Source organism: Microtus oregoni, unplaced genomic scaffold, assembly GCF_018167655.1.
Source record: "Microtus oregoni isolate MIOR12 unplaced genomic scaffold, Mior012 000062F_ref0000492, whole genome shotgun sequence".
Taxonomy (NCBI): domain Eukaryota; kingdom Metazoa; phylum Chordata; class Mammalia; order Rodentia; family Cricetidae; genus Microtus; species Microtus oregoni.
In genome coordinates this window covers 7,661,651-7,682,188 of record NW_024543872.1, presented here as the reverse complement: position 1 = coordinate 7,682,188, position 20,538 = coordinate 7,661,651, and positions in this window count along the sequence as shown.

Here is a 20,538-nt window from a genome sequence, read left to right as displayed (position 1 = left end):
CCCCTTGGAGCTGGAATTACAGGTGGTTGTGAGCCACCTAACATGAGTGCTGGGAATTGAACTCAGGTCTTCTGGAAGAGCAATATGTGCTCTTAACGGCTGAGCCATCTCTAGCTCCTCTCTCTTTCTCTCTCTTTTTAAGGTAGGATCTTTCTGTATAGCCCTGGCCCGCTTCTAGGATCCACTTGTTATGTGGCCACCCTTGCCTCAAATTTGAGGCATGCCTGCCTCGACTTCCCAGGCGCTGGGATTATAGATGTGAGCCCTAATACCCAGTTTTTATTTTTAAAACGTTTTATATATATATGCAACCCCACAGAGTTGCTTAGAGTCACTCAGGCTGAGGTAGAATTGCCAATGAGAATAGCCCATTCTATGTAAGAAAACCCTATTTCAAAAAAAAAAAAAAATCAAAGCTGGAGAGATGGTTCCATGATTGACAGTACTTGCTGTTCTTCCAGAGGGACCCAAGTTGAGTTGCCAACATCCACGTTAGGCAGCTCCAGGGGATCTGACAACCTCTTCTGGGCTCTGCCGGTGACCTGCACATGCATGCACATACCCACCTACAGACACAGACTTACACTTAACTAAAGATGAAATGAATTTCTCACATTCGGGTTTGACCTGAGCATGGTGGTACATGCTCTCCTGTAAGTCCAGCACCTAGGAGATGGAGGTAGGTGGATCAGAAGTTCAAAGTCTTCCTTGGATCCATGGCAAAAGAAAAAAGAAAAATACTAAATTAAAAAATTTTAACTTAATTTAAAATCATCCAGTTCTATTTATCCTACAACAAACTTGGACTCGCTCCCTAATTGCTTTCCTGATATGTCTCTAGGGAATATCCATGACCCCTCTATTTCTGTTGTTTTTCGTTTCGCTTTGGTTCGTTTTGAGACAGAGTCTCTCTGTGTAGCCCTGGCTGGCCTGGAACTCAGTGTGTAGACCAGGCCGGCATGAAGCTTGCAGCCATTATCCTGCCTCTGCCTCCAGAGTGCTGGGATTACAGACATGGATCACCAAGCCTAGCCCTATATTAATCTTTTTCAAGCTTTGGAGCTACTCAGATATTGATGAGAACACAATTTCTTGACGTAGGAATTGTAATTTCTGCTGTCGGCATTTAACATGTTACTCCTTAGTTATTATTTCTTGAAAAATTAAGAAATTCTCTTAATACTGCCAAATATGTTGACTTATTTTCAAGATGTATATTTTGGTGGGTAGTAAAGGGTAATTTGTAAAAGCAAGCAGGAAGTTAGGATTTCAGGTGCCCTGACGCCGGGAGTCCCTTTCCCTGGCTGATGAGCAGGTCTGTGGTTTCTGTAAGGCGTGAAGCTGGTAGATCTGCCAGGAGTCCTGTGTGACGCAAGGGCAGCAGACCGTGCTCGACTCTGGGAAATAAGCTCTTCCCGTTCACGTTCTCCTCTGCGGGTCTCGTGCCTATCTCCCCTGCTGTTTACTGTTCTGCCGGACTAGACGGGTGAGCCCCTCGATTGTCTGTCCTTCACTCAGGATTCCGATCAGAGGTGTGGCTGTGTCTGGGACGGAAGCTGTGTGTAGGATTCACCCCGTGTGACCTGGGCATCGAGGGACCTCCCCCTAACCGCTTTGTCATGTGTAGATGAAGCTGCATGTGCCATCATACTCATCGGTCGTACACACGGACGCCGCATAGTCTGGGTCACTGGTCCCTCACAGTCTTATAGCACAATATACCCCACTTCAGCACCCCAGCCTGAGGGCTAGGCCCAAGGTGTGGTCAGAGGAGGAGCCCCTGCCTATGGTATTGTATATGTGTGTTTATGTGTGTGTGTTTGTGTGTGTTTACCTGTGCAGGGGGCACTACTCTCAATGTAAGATACTTTAGGGACAGAGCCACCAGGGGTGGCTGGATCTCAGTCTGTCTCTCCCTTTTCTTTTGATGTATCAGACATTTGACTGACAAAGTAAGGGCCTTAATCAGGACCAAATTTCCATGTCTGTTGTTATGGTCTTTAATTAAAGTTAAACAGTGGCCCATTCTTGTCATGCTATACATATGACTATCTGGGACATATGTAATATATAAATATATAAATATATATATATATATATATATAAACATTGACCTTTATCCCCTTGGTTTAGGATGGAGGCCTTTCTGTTAAGTTGAAATGCATCCTAGCTTGGTGCTGCCAGCAGCCTGCAGGCCCCAGCCCTGTTGAGATTAACACAGTCGACAATAAAGGGATGAGTATCATCGCTGAGTTGATTGCTTGCTTCTCTTCCCTATGTCTCTTCCTTCTCGGGTTTGCTTTTTCATTTTTGCCTTTCTCTCTAGCTTTTTCAGTAAGGGCTTAAAAAAATCTGGAGGCCACCTGCATCGATCAGAACACTGGAGAAGAAATAATTCCTCAATGAAGAGATATCTATTGTGGTTAGTGGATTTGTGTGGCATGTTCAAGGCACTCGGTTCTGTCCCTGACATGGACGGAAAGAAAAAGATAACTAGTAGACTAGGTGGTAAGATAGCTCGTTGGGTAAAGGTGCCTGCTCCCACAGCTGACAGCCTGCTTGCATCCCCCAGGCTGCACACACAGTGTGGATGGCTGCAAGTTGTCCTCTGACGTCCACATGTACGCTGTGGCAAGGACATGCACACCCACACATGTGCACTATAAAATGAGAACCAAATAGAGACTGTTTGACTTGAGAGAGGATACTGGGAGATGGCCCAGTCAACAAAGTCCTGAGAACTTGAGTTTGGATCCCCAGCACCCACTTAGAAGACTAGGTGCAGGGCTGAAGAGATGGCTCAGCGGTTAAGAGCATTGCCTGCTCTTCCAAAGGTCCTGAGTTCAATTCCCAGCAACCACATGGTGGCTCACAACCATCTGTAATGAAGTCTGGTGCCCTCTTCTGGACTTCAGGCATACACACAGAAAGAATATTGTAATACATAATAAATAAATAAAAAAAAAAAGAAGACTAGGTGCGTCAGAGCTTGCCTATGATTCCTACACCAGGGAAGTGGAGACAAGGGGCTCCCTGAGGCTTACTAGTTAATCTAATCGAATACGTGAGCTCCAGGCTTAGTGAGAATCTCTGTCTCTCTTTTAAATAACACATTTTATGTGTCATCTACTTTTTTATTCATTTTATTTTGCTAGCTTTCAAGACATGCATTTGGAGATCAGAGGACCGCTTGCATGAGTTAGTTCTCTCTCCCTATCATGTGAGTCTCGGGGATTGAACTCAGGTCGTCAGTCTTGTCGGCAAGCACCTTTCCTCAGTGAACCATTTCACCAGTCTGAGAGTCATGCTCAAAAAGAAAAAGAAAAGAATGAAAGAAAGAAGAAAAACGGTGATTTAGGAAGACACTTTTGGCCTCTGCATGCATGCACATATCACCCTCACCATTCACACAAGATGAAGGAGAGAGGAGAGAAGAGAGGGAGAGGAGACAGAAAGAGAATCGGAATGTGTGAATTTATCTGCACATTAGGTGGAAAGCTCCCCTGGGGGGGTGTACCGGGGCTGTGGGAGCAGCTATTCACGTTCCAGGATAGCAGTCTCCCACCAGGTACTTCTGACTTACTGGAAGGAGATACTCAGATTAGCTGTCAGGGTTTGGACAGAAATAAACATATAGAAAGCACATGCATGTGTCTGGCATATGGGGAGGGCTGAATTCCAGGATGACACTAGTTTCTGAACTGGGTGGAGCTCACTGAGAGAACACACAAGTACCATGCCTGAGGCCCTGTTTTCCACTTACAGCTCATAAACAGACATAAAAGATATAAGTCCCTCTGGACTCTCTCTTGGAGGGAATGAAAAGTAGTGACCCAAAACATGGCTTGGCTCAAAAGGCAGAAACATTAGTGACCTTTTTGGGTGCTGAGGTTTTCTCAAAGGGATTTCTTACCTCTGAGTTTCCAGCCCTCAAGCTCTCAGACTTCAAGTTGAGACATCTTCCAGGGATTGCATTGGGCACTTTGAATGAAGAAAGAAAGAAAGAAAGAAAGAAAGAAAGAAAGAAAGAAAGCGGGGGTGGGGGGGCATGACTGCTTCTAGGTACAGTGGTGGAAAAGGTTTATTGTACGTATGAGAGAAAACATAGGCAGAGACAGAGACATCTGGGAGAGTCCAGAGTGACTTGATTCTGAGCCAGGATGCGTGAGGAGAGAGGGGGAGGGGGAGAGGAGCCGCCAACCAAGAGAGATGCCTGGGCCAAAAGACTGGCAGAGCCAACATGGCTGAGTTATGTAGGAACCAGAGAAGTGTGCAGAGGAAACCGGTGAGTTTGGGGCGGGGCATGCCAGCCAGGAAGGCCCTCTAACGGGTAGAGATTGAGGGTTGCTGGGAGATATTAGCAGCCAGAGTCTTCTTGGATATGTCAATGGGCATGAATCAGCCATTTGTCCTGGGTTTGAGACCCAACACACTTAACTCACAAGTTTGAGTTCTCCTCCCGGGTAGAGTGACATCACTTCCCTTCAGAGAATTGGGGAAATTGACAGTCTTATCTGTCCACCCAGTGATGAAGCTGAACCTCCTCCCCCAAAGCTTGTAGTTTTCATTCCTTGACTTGCTATTTCTCCAGCCCACAGGTACCAAGGACCACAATAGCTGCCTACATGAATATGGTAGAAAATGTATCTACCAGCAGGTCCTGCCACAGGTGCCAGAGAGAGAGAATCTCAGTCTTGGTGGGGATAGGACTGACTGAGATGTTTGGTTTGTGACATATGGAGAAAGACCTGCCTCCAAGAGTTACCCTGCTGTAAGCATGTGAATGGGTGGGAGAGATTCAAGCATTCTCACAAGACCATGATGGCTGAAGTTAGCGCTGAGTAAGGCTCACTGGTAGCATGTGCTTAGCATGTCCAAGACTCTGGGTTTGAGCCTCAGCACTGGAAACAAACAAATGAAAAAGATGATGGTGGTAGTGGAGGGGGTGGAATAGGCTCTGGACAGCCAATGTTTGTGTGTGTGTGTGCGTGTGTGCATGAAGGTCAGAAGACAATATGACGAAGTTTCTCTCCCAACAAGTGGGTCCTGGGGCTTGAACTCAGGTCAGCAGGCTTGGCAGCAAGGACCCTTACCTGCTGAGCCATCATACAAGTCTACAACTGATTTTATTATTATTATTATTATATTCTAGAGATTTGTTATTTCTGTTTACGTGTATATGCGTGTATGTTTGCATGTTTGCACATATGTGTGTACCATGTACATGCAGATGCCCAGGAGACCAGAGGGCATCAGATTTCCTGGCACTGAAGTGGCAGGTTGTTTGCTCCTAGACCTCCACAAGAGCAGCAAGTGTTTTGACCCACTGAGCCATCACTCTTGCCCCACCACAGAGACTCTTGACTGAGTCCACAATGCAGGCTAGCTTGAGAGAAGTCTAATGTGTGTTTATTTTAGCCCCCTGGGTTATTTTTTTAGTCTGTGTAGTAGGAGGCCTCTTGTTTGTTCCCGGCTGCTCAGTCAGAGACTGTATTAATTAAATCACCGCTTGGCCTATTAGCTCTAGCTTCTTATTGGCTAGCTCTTACATCTTAAATTAACCCATTTCTATTAGTCTGTGTATTGCCACGTGGCAGTGCTTACTGGGTAAAGTTCCATCTGACATCTGGCATCTGTCTCCGGTGGGGTTACATGGCTTCTCCTTGACTCTGCCTTCTTTCTCTTTTTATCTTTTCCGGCCTGGCTATATTCTGTTAAGCCACTGGCCGAAAGCAACTTCTTTATTCATTAACCAATAAAAGCAACAGATATACAGAAGGACTTCCCACACCAAGTGTAGCTCGAGGGTTACCTGCATTGAAATGATTAACCTCAGTAGAGCACAGTGGCCCACACCTGCAATCCCAGCTTTAGGAAAGCAGAAGCAAGATCTTTACAAGTTCTGGATACAATTTATCTACAGAGCAAGTTCCAGGTGAGGCAGGGCTATCTAGCGAGAGCCTGTTTCAAGAAAATCAATCAGGGTGGGGCTGGAGAGACTGTTTTTGCAGAGGATCCCTGTTTGGTTCTCAGCACTCACATCACGTGACATACAACTTAGAATTCTTACTCCAGGAAACTTGACATTTTCTTCTGGCTTCCCAGGGCACCTGCACTCACCTACACACAGAGACACACATACCCAGAAGCATGATGAAAAATTAATAAAAATAAATATTTTAAAAAAAAGGAAAATCAACCAACCAAACATCTACTTTCCCCAAAGGAAAAAAAAAAAAAAAGAAAGAAAGAAAGCTATCTAGGGCTTGGGCAAGCGTGAGAACATGGGTTTGAGTCCCAGCACTCACATAAAAGACCAAGCATGGCTAAATGCATTTGTAATCCTCGCTGGGATTGAAGAAAAGAGGCTCCTAGGGGTCTAACTGGCCAACCAGTCTAGCCCGTCAGTCAGCTCCACGTTCAGTGAGACTGAATCTCAAACAAGAGAGTAACAGAATGAGGTACTCTCCGTCAACCTCAAGCCCCCATGGGTGCACACCCACGCCTGCGTACACATCACCCTCCCCCCCCCCCCACACACACAAGAAGGCTATCTAGGGAGTCACATGGAAAATGCATCATTGAAAAAGGACAATGCACATAGGAAAATAAAGTGGCCTTGGATTGAGAAGACTCTCAGCTGGAGGTAGTTGGTGTCCCCATTCCAGGCCTTAGAGACCTGGCAACAAAGCAAGTTAAAATTGACTGCTAAATTCTCTTGGCTGATGCAGGAATTTCAATGTCATTTCTAGAAAGAAAGGAAAAAAAATGGATCTGCTTTTATTATTTATCTTGCTACTCACCGGCAAACCCCCTCTCTCCACGGAAATTCTAAATGTTTTGCTCACCCTGGAAACAATGGTTCCTATTTCGGATACCCTCTTCCACACCTCGCCAGCATCCTCTGTTGAGGGACGTGACAGTTCTCTTTGATGTGCAAAGCAGGCTGCTCTCACCTCTCTGTCGCCACCGACAGCAAGGCTGTCAGCTGCCATTGTGACACTCTACAGTTGTTCCTGGCCCTTTCTCCTCGTCAAATTAAGTACACATGTTGATTGCATTTTGTTCCAGTTGGGGATGAAAAGATGAAAAAAAGAGTCAGGGCAGAAGACTGAGTGGGATAAATTGATTGTGGCTCTCTGGGCCAATTCCCTCACCGTGCAAAGCACTCATCATGGTTCACCTTTCCCAACAACTGGCGACCCTGGATACCAACCAGCCCCACGTCTCCAATCTTCTGGTGGGGAGGGGGTTGAGTCCACACGCTAATCCATTTGCTTTACAAAGGAAAATCATTCAGAGGAGCTTCTGAAAACCTCCATTACTCTGGGTGGGGGTGAAAAACGGTGAAGAGGGAGCCTGAGTACAATGTTTAAAATGTGAAATAGCCAGGCGGTGGTGTTAATCCCAGCACTCAGGAGGCAGAGGCAGGCAGATCTCTGTGAGTTTGAGGTCAGCCTGGTCTACAAGAGCTAGTTCTAGGACAGGCACCAAAAACCCTGTCTCAAAACAAACAAACAAACTTTAATTGATCACCTATACGAAAGTCTTGTTACCAACTAGAAAATGGAATCTAGTTGGGGGAATGATTTACAATGTTCCTCATTTTATCAATAAAGTAAAAGATATAATGATGGGATTTCAGGAAGGAAGGGAGCATTGTTCATTCATTCACTGGTTGTTGAATGCCCACGGTGTGAAAAGCCTTATGTTTAGCCAGGCGGTGGTGGCGCACACCTTTAATCCCAGCACTTGGGAGGCAGAGGCAGGCGGATCTCTGTGAGTTCAAGACCAGCCTAGTCTACAAGAGCTAGTTCCAGGACAGGCTCCAAAACCACAGAGAAACCCTGTCTCAAAAAAAAGAAAAGCCTTATGTTTGTTTTTTTTTTTTTTTTTTGGTTTTTCGAGACAGGGTAGCCTTATGTTTGTTAACAGTGCTTTAGGCAGCAAATCCTCAAGTAACCAGAGTCCTAAGGGAGTCACTCTGGGTGTCCAACAAATCGGGTCCGGTACCCAACACAGAATAAACAGAATAGTGATAAAAATTGGGGGGGCGGGGCGGAGCTGAGAGGTAATTTAGTATATTGAACTGGAGGGCTTGCTGGCATTCACAAGCCCCTGGGTTTGGTCTTCAGCATCACATAAAACTGGGAGTGATGGAATACTTACACAAAGCAGGCAAGAGGATCAGGAGTTCAAGACCATCTTGGGGGTCTGGAGCGATGGCTTAGAGGTTAAAAGCATTGGCTGCTTTTCCTGAGGACCTGGATGCAATTCCCAGAACCAACATGTCCCAGCCCACAACTGTCTGTAACTCTATTCTAGGGGACCTGGCTCACTTGCACGGACATACCTGCAGGCAAAACACCAATGCACATAAAATAATGATAAATAAATTATAGAAAATGTTTTTGAAAACCCTTGGTTACATAGTGAATTCAAGGACAGCTTGGGACACCTGTTTGGTCAAAAGTGAGATTCCCCCTGCCATGCTCCCAGCCACCCAAGAGCACGGCATTCATTAAATGTGGGCATTTTTGATCCGGTCTAATCTGGTTTGATTAGAGTTTTCTGAGAGGCTCAGTTAGGAAATATTCTAACAATACCTACAATCTTGCCTCAACAATAAACAAGAAGACAATGGAGTCATTGCTGTGAGGAGGTTTGATTTGTTTTGTCACAGGATACTTAGCCATCAGACCTATTCCTGGAACCCAAGGTGACTGCCTGGGTGAATGACTCATAGCAAAGGAGACATACAAAATAAATGCATACGTGCTCATGTTTTTAGACTCATTTTTAGCTGCTCAGTAGACATTGCAGGGCCCAGTGAGCAGTCTGCTTTCAGCAAAAGTGATTATGTCTCAGTTATATTCACTCTGCAAGGCTATTTTTCACCAGGTTCACAGCCAACTACCTTTTCTTCATTTTTTAAAATTTTTCTTAAAAAAGTAGATGTATCTATTTTACATTATATGTATGAATGTTTTGACTGCATGCATGTATATGCATGTACCTGCTGGATCACCTGAAACTGAGATTAAGGATGGCTGCCAGCCATGTGGATGCTGGGAATCAAACCTGAGTCCTCTGCAAGAGCAACAAGTACTCTCAACTGCTGAGCCATCTCCCTAGCCCCCCAAAATAGTATGTATATATTTTTATATAGAGTCCTCCCTTTATACCCCTGGTTGGTATGGCATTCTCCTACATAGACAGGCTGGCCTTGAACTTGTGATTATACACATACCTCTACACCCCAGGTCCCGGGATTACAGTGTGCACCAACACAGTTGACTCCCCATCAAATCTTGACTAGAATACTGCAAAAGCCTCCCTAAATGGTCTCTTGGCTGCTACTGTTGCTTTTACTTCCTTGTCTGTCCCTCTTATTCTTCAACCCATCAATGCCGCCCTCCATAGAATGATACATTATAGCCAAGCACTTGGGAGGCAGATGTAGGTAACTCTCTATGAGTTTGAGGCCAGCCTGGTCTGGGCTATGAGTTCCAGGACAGCCAAGGCTACATAGTAAGATCCTGTTTCTTCTCCTCCTCCTTCTGAGAACCTGTTTCAAAATGTCAAAAAGTCAAAAAAAAAAAAGAATATCATGTTATAAGGTAAAGAAGATGTTATAGCAGAATATATTTAAAATGTAGACAAGGGGCTGAGAATGTTGTTCAGTTGGTAGAATGCATGAATCCCTGGATTCCATCCCCAACACTGCAGAAGCAGAGGCAGGAGGATCAGTATCAAATTTGGGACCAGCCTGAGCTACTACATGAGATCCTCTATTAAAAACTAAACAAATAAAAAAGCAAGTAAACAAATAAATAAAATGTAACATAAGCCATATATAATGATGGTACAATTGGGAGGCTGAGGCTGGAGAATCACAGTAAGTATGAGGCCAGCCTGGGCTACATAGTGAATTTCAGATAAGCTTGGGCTGTCAAATCCTTGAAGGGAGGAAAAAAGTCTGGACATTGTGGTATGTACCTGTAATCCTAGAACTTGTGAAACAGAGGCAGGAGGATTGGAAAAATTGGCAGCCAGCCAGGTCTCCATAGTAATTTCCAGGCAAGCTTGACTCTCTCTGGGGGCGGTGAGTAAGATAAGGTCATATGAGCAAGTACCTTGCTTAACATTCCCAAGGCTCATGTTGTGTATTGTTTAGGTTTGTTTATTTGAGATGGTTTCCTGAATCCCAGACTGGTCCCAAATGCCCTAGGAACTTGTGAGCTTCCTACCACCAGCCTCCCAAGTGCAGGGGCTATAGCTGAGCAACACTGTGCCCAGCCAGGAAACAACAATTGTCCAAAGACACTCAGCTTGGGTTAGGTTTGTTGCCAGTAGTAAGCAACTGAAATATGTATGTCCACACAGTTCTGTGTGCTCACTGCTCGATGGTTGCTGCTGGGGACATTAACACCTTGGCTTTTCTGGTCTGCCCTGTGCATGAACCAAGCATTCTCTGGTAAACAAGGAACCCTTTCAGACAGAGCATTGACACTTTCAGAGAGACGTTGTCAGCAAATACAGGAACTTGGGTTCTGGGCTGATATTATTGGGACCTGACACATTAGCTCAACCTCAGAACCTCTTTTTCTGTAACTTAAAAACATGGGGACTCAGAAGTCAGAGGCAGAGGATTGCTTTGAGTTCTAGGTGAACCTGGGCTACCTACTAAGACCTTGTCTCAGAAAAGAAAAAAAAAACAAACAAATAAGACCAAAATCACTGTGTGGAGTGAAGACTAGAAAGAGACTTTGGGCCGGGTGGTGGTGGCGCACCACTTTAATCCCAGCACTCGGGAGGCAGAGGCAGGCGGAACTCTGGGAGTTCGAGGCCAGCCTGGTCTACAAGAGCTAGTTCCTGGACAGAAACCAAAAAGCTACGGAGAAACCCTGTCTCGAAAATCAAAAAAAAAAAAAAAAAAAAAGAAAGAAAAGAGAGAGAGAGACTTTGGGATATAGCTTCAGGGTGGGACTTTGCTTCTGATCTTGATCTTTTCAACCCCTCCAACTGTGTGAGAGCAAGTTCTCACAGCTGATGGCCTATGGTTAGGTTCAAATCTAGCTCCTCCCACCCCCATATTGCTTGAGCTGGCCATTGCTCTCTGTCCCTTGGCTGGTGTGATCCCTCTCATCCCTTCCCAGACTCCTCACTACTCTTTCTCTCTCTCTGAGAATTTGTTGTATTTTTTAATTCTGGCTATGTGAGTGTGCCTGGTGTGTATGCAGGTCATCAGCGGAGGCCAGAAGCATTGGATCCCCTGGAACTGGAGATACAGATAGCTGTGAGCTGCCTGATATAGGTGCTGGGAATCAAACCCAGGTCCTCAAGAGCAGTACCCACTTTTACCCTCTGAGTTATCTGGCCATTCTGGGTCTTGGTATGAAGACCATGCTTGCCTTGAATTCAGAGATCTGCTTGCTTCTGCCTTCTGAGTGCTGGGGTCAACGGTATGCACCACAATGCCAGATTATTATTTTATTTTATTTTTTTAAAGGTTTATTTATTTATACAACATTCTGCCTCCATGTATGCCTGCACACCAAAAGAGGGCACCTGATCTCATTATAGATGGCTATGAGCCACCATGTGGTTGCTGGGAATTGAACTCAGGGCCTCTGGAAGAGCAGCCAATGCTCTTAACCTCTGAGCCATCTCTCCAGCCTATTTTATTATTTTTAATTATGTGTAGGTATGTACACTTCAGTGCAGGTGCCCAAGGAGGCCAGAGAGGTCAGATCCCCTGGAGATGAAGTTATAGAAGGTAGCTGTTCGGTATGCTGGGAACCACACTTGAGGTCTCTTCAAGAATAACAAAGACTCCTGACCATTGAGCCATCTCTCCAGCACTGATGGGCTCTTGTGGGGAGTGAAAGGGACAATGTGTGAGGACGAGTTTGTTATAAACCTGGAGATCTAACAGTGGCAGGTCCTGCCTCCAAGCAGACAAGTCCAGTCAGCCTGCCACAGAACACAGTCTGCTGCCTCCCAGGTTTTAGACTGTCACAGGATCAGGTCTGCCTGGAGACCCAAATGGGGAAGGCAGCTGAGAGGGAACCTCATGACTGTTAGAACATGTCTTATGTTCAAGTTTGTCATGCTCTTCTCAGACTGGCTTCATTCTGCTCGAAATCAATGCTTTCCTGCTACCAGGACTTCCAAAGCATAGAGAAAGAGTTTTCTGAGGAGTTCAACGAGATGAAATGCCTGATGTGGGAGTGTCATGTATTTGTTGATTTCATTGGTTAAGTAATAAAGAAACTGCTTGGCTCTCATAGGTTAAAACATAGGCGGGTGGAGTAAACAGAACAGAATGCTGGGAGGAAGAGGAAGTGAACTCAGACTCGACAGCTCTTCTTTCTGGAGCAGATGCCATGCTCCCCTCTCCCGGGCAGATGTGATCAAGCTCTAGCCAAGGATGGACGTAGGCTAGAATCTTCCCGGTAAGTGCACCTCGGTGCTATACACTTTATTAGAAATGGGCTAGTCCAGGTGCGAGAGTTAGCCGAGAAGAGGCTAGATATAATGGGCCAAGCAGTGTTTAAAAGAATACAATTTGTGTGTTGTTATTTTGGGTAAAGCTAGCCGGTGGCAAGAGCTGGGTGGTGGAATGCAACCCGCAGCTCATACTACAAATGACAGGAATTCTTAGGGAGAATTCCTCCATTACCTAACGGTATAAGGGCAGGTGCAATAGATGTGCAGTCCCAAGGTCCAGATATGGTGGTACCAAATATTGTGAACTGACATTTCAGAATATCTTGGAAGGTTACCAGAAAACATTTTCTAAGCTCTCAGAAAGATAAAAGAGAGGCCAGGTAGGATGGCAGCCCATGCCTTTAATCCCAGCACTCAAGAGGCAGAGGCTAGTGGATCTCTGTGAGTTCGAGGCCAGCCTGGTCTACAGAGTGAGTTCCAGGACAGAGCCAGGGATACATAGTGAGATCCTGTCTCAAAAAACAAACAAACAAGCCCGGCGATAGTGGCACACACCTTTAATCCCAGCACTCGGGAGGCAGAGGCAGGCAGATCTCTGTGAGTTTGAGACCAGCCTGGTCTACAAGAGCTAGTTCCAGGACAGGCTCCAAAGCCACAGAGAAACCCTGTCTCGAAAAACCAAAAACAAACAAACAAACAAAATATAAAAGAGGCATGAAGGGCTAGGCAGATGGCATGGTCGATCAAGTGCTTGCTGCGTAAACATAAAAACTAGAGTTCGATTCTTACCGCTCACGTGAACAAACCAGGTGAGGTGGACGGTGTCTATCATCCTAGGTCTGGGGAGGCTGAGACAGTGCACCCTTGGGGCTCACTGGCCAATCAGCCTTGCCTAATCAGAAAGCATCAGGGCAATGAGAGACTGTTCCAAAACCGAGATGGATGGCACTTGAGGAACACCTCTGATCTCCACCGAAACACACACATGCACTTATACCTATCTGCATGCACAATGGCAAAGGACCCGGTAAAGTGGCTAATTCCTGTAGTCCCAACATTCCGGAGATGAAGGCAGGAAAGTGAGAAATTAGAAGTAGTCCTGGACTACGTAGCCCATTCTATGCCGTCCTGACCTACATGATGAAACTGTCTCTAAAGGGAAAAAAGGAAGTTTTGCAGATACACAAACATGAGCCAAGTTCATGTATCTGGAATATAAGGAAGTGGGGCTACCAGAGCAGACCGAATAGATTTACTTCCAGTTTACTAGACCACAGGAGCAAAACTCAGGCCGGGCGGTGGTGGCGCACGCCTTTAATCCCAGCACTCGGGAGGCAGAGGCAGGTGGATCTCTGTGAGTTCGAGACAAGCCTGGTCTACAAGAGCTAGTGCCAGGACAGGCTCCAAAGCCACAGAGAAACCCTGTCTCAAAAAAAAAAAAAAAAAAAAAGAGCAAAACTCAGCATTTTGCCTCAGGTGTGCAATGACACTCAGGTTAAAGATATCTGAACATACTATACGCACTTCAAAAGAAAACCTTAAGGGGCTAGAACGGCTCAGCTGGCAGACTGCTTGCCTAGCAGGCATAAAGCCTACCTTTGCTACTGCGTGTATGCCTACAGGCCAAAAAGGGCACCAGACCTCATTACAGACGGTTGTGAGCCACCATGTGGTTGCTGGGAATTGAACTCAGGACCTTTGGAAGACAAGGCAATGCTCTTAACCACTGAGCCATCTCTCCAGCCCCCAAAAACCATTAATCTTAAATCAAAGTTTAGAAGGCATGGTCTATTACTAAGGGAATTTTTTTTACTTTATTTATTTATTTATTTAACTTTATTATGTTTGTTGGTGTGAAGGTGTCAGATCTCATGGAACTGCATTTTCAGACAGTTGTGAGCTGCCATGTGGGTGCTGGGAATTGAACCTGGGTCCTCTGGAAGAGCAGTCAGTGCTCTTAACCGCTGAGCCATCTCTCCAGTCCCTACTAAGGGAATTTTTGTATATGATTTTTAATGTTTTATTAAGTGTGTGTGTATGTGTGTGCTTGCACACACTCCACAGCATGCATGTGATCAGAGGACAGCCTACAGGAGTCAGCCCTCTCCTCCCATCGTATGGGTTCTGGGATTGAACTCAGGTCTTGGTGGCAAGCACCTGTACCAGCTGAGCCATCCCTCCAGCCCCACACTGTATTTTTGTATATATATATCTCTTCTTTAGGTTATCAACTATAGCAAAATTAACAAATTGGCTTAATTTTCCTTATTCCAATATGTTTTGCCTCTTATGATAGGTAGTTATTGTTTTAGTATCCACGCCAGAGACTTCCAAGACTTCCATTCATTTTATCTACCCTTGGAATGACGTCCAGTTCTAGTTTATTTGTCTTTTTTTTTTTTTTTTTGTGGTTTTTCGAGACAGGGTTTCTCTGTGGTTTTGGAGCCTGTCCTGGAACTAGCTCTTGTAGACCAGGCTGGTCTCGAACTCACAGAGATCCGCCTGCCTCTGCCTCCCGAGTGCTGGGATTAAAGGCGTGCGCCATCACTGCCCGGCCAGTTCTAGTTTAAATTCATGACCACACAGCTCAGGATGGCTCTCCACACTGCCAAGCAACCTTGCTACACTCTCCTGGTATGCTTTCTCCTATTCTCTAAGACAGCTATGTTATACACTCTCTGTTCTCTGCAAAACCTATCTTCTCCTTCCTTGGGCCTGCATCTTTTCCTCAGCTCTTCCCAGGTCCCCCACCCTGCCCCTTGACTCTTCTTAAAAGTTTCTTTCTGTCCCATGGACATAGGAACTCTCTGCTCTGCTGCAGGGCCTTTGCAAGTTCCCTTCCCTCTACTCCAGTGGTTCTCAACCTTCCTAATGCTGTGGCCCTTTAATACAGTTCCTCATTTTGTGGTGACTCCCAACCACAAAATTGTTTTCATTGTTACTTCATAACTGCAATTTTGTTACTGTTATGAGTCATGATGTAAATATTTTGGGAGATAGAGGTTTCCAAAGCGATTTCAACCCACAGGTTGAGAACCACTGAAATGTTCTCAAACATAGAGTCTAAATGGAATGTTCCATGCCTTCTCTGTCTTCTTCCTAAACCTAATGTCAAGTTCTGAGTGGTTTTCGTTGTGATTTATACCTGATATATACTAGCTCACACCTAGTCACACTCCAGCATGTTTACTAGTGGGGTTTTGAGTTTGTTTCTTAGAGATTATTTAAAACCTCCGTGTGTGTGTGTGTGTGTGTGTGTGTGTGTGTGTGTGTGTGTGTGTGCGTGTGTGTGTTCTACATGCATGTGGATGCCCAGAGAGGCCGGTAGAGGGCATCAGAACCCCTGAAAGTGGAACTGCAGATAGTTGCTGGTTGCCATGTGGGTGCTGGAAATTGAACCTGGGTCTTCAGGAAGAGCAGTCATATCTCCAACCCTTGTTATTATTTTTTGAGGAAGGGCCTCATGTGGCCCAGGCTGACCTCATGCAGACTTGGTATGCTGTGGCTGAGACTGGCTTTCATCTTCCAACCCTACTGTATCCAGCACCAAGCATGTGGTTTTTCAACACCAGTTCTCATGTTGTCTCTTCTATTAATTTCTCCTCCATGTTCATTTGAATAAAGTTTTATGCATCTGGCATATTTTTGAATTCTTAACATTTAAATCATAATCATTGTCTTTTCACAAAATAACCAGTAAGTGCTCTTTTTTTTTTCTTTTTTTCTTCCTCATTCTTTTTGGTTTTTTGAAACAGGATTTCACTGTGTAGCCCTGGCTGTCCTGGAACTCACTTGGTAGACCTGGATGTCCTTAAACTCACAGAGATCTGCCTGCCTCTGCCTGTACAGTGCTAGGATTAAAGGCATGCACCACTACTGCCCGGGGTCCTTTTTCTTTTCTTTTTTGGTTTTTTTTTTTTTTTTTTTTGGTTTTTCGAGACAGGGTTTCTCTGTGGCTTTGGAGCCTGTCCTGGAACTAGCTCTTGTAGACTAGGCTGGTCTCGAACTCACAGAGATCCGCCTGCCTCTGCCTCCCGAGTGCTGGGATTAAAGGCATGCGCCACCATCGCCCGGCTTTGTTTTTGTTTTGTTTTATTTTTTTGAGACAGGGTTTCTCTGTAGCTTTGGAGCCTGTCCTGAAACTCGCTCTGTAGACCAGGCTGGTCTCAAACTCACAGAGATCCACCTGCCTCTGCCTCTCAACTGCTGGGATTAAAGGCGTGCACCACCGCCACCCAGTTTAAAATCTGTAGAGATGAGGCGAGCAGGCCTGCTTTTCATTCTGCCTGGCTCCCACAAGGCTAGCTTTACACCCAAAATAACAACACGGAAACTGTATTCTTTTAAATACTGCTTGGCCCCTTAGCTCTAGCCTCTTACTGGCTAACTCTTGACTACCACATCTTGACTAACCCATTTCTAACAATCTGTGTAGCACCATGAGGTGGTTGCTTACCGGGAAGGATTCTAGCTTACGTCCATCTTGGGTCAGAGATTCATTGCGTCTCTGACCTCACTTTTCTTCTTCCCAGAATTCTGTTCTGTCTACTCCATCCACCTATGTTCTGACCTATCAAGCCAAGCAGTTTTCTTTATTAATTAACCGATGAAATCAACACAAAACAGAAGACTTTCCTACATCAAAAATCTTTTTTTTTCTTTTTTCTTTTTTTTTTTTGGTTTTTCTAGACAGGGTTTCTCTGTGTTACAGCTCTGGCTATCCCTGGAACTAGCTTTGTAGACCAGGTTGGCCTTGAACTCACAGAGATCCACCTGTCTCTGCCTCCCAAATGCTGGGATTAAAGGTGCTGCCACCACCTGATCCTTTTTCTTTTTTAAAAATTATTTTAACATGGTGTGGTGGTGCACACCTCTAATCCTAGTGAATTTGATGCCACATAGTAAGTTCCAGTTTTCTCTCTCTCTCTCTCTCTCTCTCTCTCTCTCTCTCTCTCGTGTGTGTGTGTATGTGTGTATGTGTGTGCACACATAAATACAGGGGCCCCTGGAAACCAGAAGAGGGAATCATATCTCCTGGATCTGGAGTTAAAATTGTGGAATTGTGAACCACCGGACCTGGGTGCTGGGAATCTCTGGAAGAGTAGCAAGTACTCTTAATCACCTAGCCATCTCTCTAGTCCATTCCTTTCTTTTTTCCTTTTTCTCTCCCTTTCTTCTTCTCTCTCTCCCTCCCTCTAGCCATCTCTCCCTCTATCTAACCCTCCCTTTCTGTTTTTTGAATTTTTAATTCTCCTGAAACCTTCCTACTGTTGAAATTTGTGTGACACCTTGTTTGATTATGTTTTATTTATTGAGAGAGGACCTCGACATCCTGAACTCAAGCCTTTTTCCTGAATCACTAGGACTTGAGGCATGTGTCACCATGTCTTACTAAAACTGTTTTTGTGGTTTTATTCATTTGCAGGTCTAGTCACGTAGTCCACTCTGTTCGGAAACCTACTATGTAGGACAGGCTGGCAAGGAACTCATAGCAATACTCCTGCCTCGGCCTCCCTGAGTACTAACATTATAAGCATGAACCATCATGCCTGACATAAAAATAAATACTCATTGAATAAGTCAGTCCTATCTTCTGAGAGATGAAAAATTTACATAAATTACTCTCCAACTCTAACTTTGGCCACTGGCTGTGCAGGGGGCTTGGGAAGAAGAGTCAGTTTTCTGCAAGGGTGTGGCTTCTTATAGTCACAACCAGTGGATGGCCTCGCGTCCAGACTTATAAGGACGGCACATGGTGAAGGCAAAAGATATGAAGTTGGAGGGGTTAAGGGAGGTGGTGGTGTTGGGGATCTGGGAAGACTTATGGGGAAGAGTTGAGGGGTGAATATAGCCAAAATCTGCTAAATGAAATTCTCAAAAATAAAGTAAAAAAAAAAATTCTTAAATTCAATCAGTAAATGACAACATTGAGGATGAATCTGAAACTGTTTAGGTTATTCTGCATCTCCCTTCTATGTAAAAATCTCTTGTAAGATGAATACATAAGGATGATTTTAGGGTCTGAGGGTGGTGGTGCATGCCTTTAATCTCAGCTCTTGGGAGGCAGAGGCAGGCTGATCTCTGAGAGTTCGAGGCCAACCTAGTCCCCCAGAGTGAGTTCAAGGACAGCCAGGGCTGTTACTTAAAGAAATCTTGTCCCATAAAGCCAAAATAATTAAAAAAGATAAAAATAAAAAATAAAAATTATTTGAGGGGCAGAGATATAGTTCCATTTAGAGCACTTGCCTTGTATGTGCAAGGCCCCTCCAAAAATAAATCTGAAGAATGTATTTGGTCTCTGAGGCATTTGTGTGATTAGGAAGGGCGTTTAGGACAGACAAGTTCAGAATGAGTCCTCAAATTCCTCAGGGGGGTGGGGGAAAAAAGAATAAGGAGATGCTAAGGACATCTGGCCAGACAAAGCCTGTGCTAACTAAAGAGTCACATAGTTGGGCTGTTCCCAATCACACAGCTGGATGTTCCCAGTCTGGCAGGTGTCCAGTTCCTTGGCCTTCCTTCCTGCTTCCTTCAGGTCCTAAGCATTGAGCCAGGTGCAGTCCAGTCCAATCCAGTCCAGTCCAATCCAGTCCAGTCCAGTGCTAACTCTAATTTTCTCTTCATGCTCCTGTGTCTAATTTATCCTCATATATAGGCAGTCAATTAAAAAAAAATGCATCTGTGGCGGTGAGACCATATCCCAAAAACCAAAAACAGCAACAACAACCACAAAACCAAGAAAAATGCATCTGTTGGCCAGTGAGAGGTGAAGACACCCAGCAGGTGAAGGCACTTGTTGCTAAAACTGATAACCTGAGTTTGATCTCTGGGACCCACATTATGAAAGAAGAGAATTAACTCTTAACAGCTGTCTTCTGACCTCCACATGTATGCCATTGCATGTGTGCGCCCCCCCCCACATATAGAACAAACAAAATGTAATAAAACATATAATAAAACAATGCAAATATAATAATGAACATAGAGATGTGTCCCTGTTCCCTTCTAGTTTCCAGTATTTAATTTATAGTTGAAAATGACTCTAGAACTTCTTATGTAACCCAGGCTTTTTAGAACTCAATGCTGTCTCAGTTTGCCATTGTATCTGACTCTGGATTATGTCAAGGTTGCAATGCAACATAGTATCTGCCTTCTCCTTTGCTCTATGGTCCTGCTGGCCACAGCCCTATATAAGCTAAATCTTCTTGTACTTAGTAGTGAAGTGGCAAATGCCACAGAAGGGGAAAAGAATGAGGCTTTTGCCCTCTTTGATGACAAGGTATAATAGGATACAGTCGCTCACATTCGTCGATGTGGCTCCTACATCCACGTTCCCACATGTGGAACAGACTCAGAGGGGAATTCTGACCATCAGCTTTTGCCCTACACAGGGATGTATTCCTTCTAATTGCAATAGTCCCTCCAAATTGAAACATTCACTCCAGGAAGGAAAAAGAGGCTCAGGAGTTCTGTTTTGTGTCTTTCTGTTTTGGATACCCTTCTGTAAATGGGCCCAGAATCTGTGAGAGCCTGTAGATGGTCTACACGGATGCATGGAAGGATCACAGGACCTATCTTTGGTTTCTGTAGCTAGATGTGCGGGATGCTCCCAGCATCTCAGTTTCGATTCCGTAGAAAGACAGGTGGGTCACACCCACAGAACAGCTTGAGGCTGTCATCTTTGGTTCAATTTTGCCCCCAGGAGCCAGATGGACTCTATTGTTCTGTGTGCTGTTTTGTTTTTTGTCTATTGTGCATCCTCTTGCTGACGTGGTGGGTCAGACTCAGAGTGTGACTTCCTTGATTTTGATATGGGATCGCTTCCAGGACTTTAGAGAGAGGGCCATAAACATAGGGGTGTATTTTCCTAAAAGATGAGATGAACAACCTCTGCCCACCTTAAACATTTCCTTGGCCTGTAGTGCAGGGTAAACACGGGCAGGTTTGCCACAGAAGCACGAGGCTGTGGGGCAGCATGTTTGTATGGGTGGCTGAGCTATACAGCCTTGTTATGACAATATAGCAAGGCGACCAGCCACAGTTGTAGGGGGTAGATGTGTCCCAATAAGATTTCAAACACTGAACAGA